Source organism: Aplysia californica, unplaced genomic scaffold, assembly GCF_000002075.1.
Source record: "Aplysia californica isolate F4 #8 unplaced genomic scaffold, AplCal3.0 scaffold00140, whole genome shotgun sequence".
In the NCBI taxonomy this organism is placed as follows: Eukaryota; Metazoa; Mollusca; class Gastropoda; order Aplysiida; family Aplysiidae; genus Aplysia; species Aplysia californica.
Genome location: NW_004797410.1, coordinates 89793 through 91735, shown reverse-complemented (window position 1 = coordinate 91735; position 1943 = coordinate 89793).

The following is a 1943-nucleotide window of genomic DNA, read 5'->3' as shown; positions in this document are numbered from 1 at the left end:
TCTCTCTCTCTCTCTCTCTCTCTCTCTCTCTCTCTCTCTCTGCAACTGACGTTTTCTCTTAACACATTCGACATAATGAGTCACATTGGCCATAACCACATGACATAAAATCTAGGAACATGCACAGCATAAACACAACCCTCAGTTGCGATACATCAGTGTCCAATGCACGGGCATTTAAAAAGTTAAAATCCTTGAATCAATCGTGTATCCCCTGTCGGCTGACGTGCCCTTACGTGTAACAATTTCCCTGGTGATCTCTTCAATACAAATTACCATTTTGGACTTTGGTTCCCCTCTTCCCCTTGTAATAGGCTGCGCTTCAGTCTGTCAAGCACATACCCTGCCCCTCACATACAAGTTAAAGCATTATAAGTGGGAAAACGCTATGCCAAAATTCTGATCAAAAGAACGAGAATCAAATATTGCTTTCATAAGAATAGATGTTGTGGATCTTTAAAAGTTAGAAACAGAAATTTATCTCCTGATCGACTTAATGGAGAAGGGGCAGTTTCATAGGCGGGCGGCAAGTGCCTTGTCACATCGCTCTCATGGGTGACAAATCGGACAGAGGATGTTTTTGACTTGTACCGGTCTATAACATCAGTTTAGAGTTTTGGATAAAGTTAAAGAGACGCACACTGACACGTTGACGTTCATTTAATGATGTGAAAAAGCAAGAAAAACGGAGAGAAACAACAGAGGCAAAGCAAAGGTTTAAAAAAACAACTAGTGGCGCCCTTCGACCACCCACTTGAAAAATGAAACCAGTATTACCTCGGACACTGTTCACAGAGAGGGAGACGTTACTGACGCAAGGGACTGAGCTCCAAATAATTAAATAGAAATACAATGTACAGGAAGTATATAATGAAAGACTATGATTACATGTATGTTCATTGAGTACAGTGTATCAGCTCATACAGATGTGCGATACGTAAATAATGTATTCGGGGAAGGGAGGGGGGGTGTCACTAGGAGGAGGGGGAGAAGGGGGACGGTGGAGGCAGGAAAGGAAGGTGGAAGAAGGGAAGGGAAGTGACGAGGGTCCACTTCATGCCTTCAGCTCTAAAGGGTGACACTAGGCTAAAGAACCGTCGAGAGGGTGGGGGGAGGCGGGTTCCTTTAAGGACGTGGAGTGTTGAAAAAGGGGGAAAAGAATGTCCATCACAGCCCAGGAATGGGAATTTAGCGAGCAAACAAGCCGTAACTGTGAAACTGAAGGGACCAGGAACACAGACCCAGTGGACAACCCAAATGTGCGAACAGAAATTGCGATCAAAGTTTGAGAGAAGAGGGAGGCGAGTTTGGAAGTTTTACAAACTCAATGGAATGAAAACAATGAACAGCCTGATTCCGTCAACATACAAGCCACACACGTCCTGTGTTGGGAAAGATCGCACGGGGAGCAGGATTAACATAATTTAGGGAACATAGGATTAATCTCAGTGCACGCTCATAAATACAGAACAATGTCATGATATTATAGTGGGACATGAGACGTCTAACAAGAACGCACACAGAAGCAAAGAAAAATGCAAAAACAAAAACCCCGTGCTCACAATTAATGTGAAATAAAATACTTTGATGGATAACAAGTAATCACAGAACATATTGTCTAGTTGCAAAATTATAAACAACACAATGACAACAGAAAAGCAAGATCATTTACACAGATGAAATAAAATCCCACGAAAAAAAATACGAATTCATACAGAAATAGAAAGATGCTAAACATCTGACAAGGACAGCACTGACGACGACAACAGTCACAAACAGCAGCTGTATAAAAAGGGGGAAGACATAACACGCATAATACACGTATACTGACCATCACAAACAATGTCACCCCAAACAAAACATGAAAACAAGCTGGAAAAAAACACACAAAAAAACACAAATATAGAAACGTAAGACTTTCTCTCTTTTCATCTCTGCCCCCC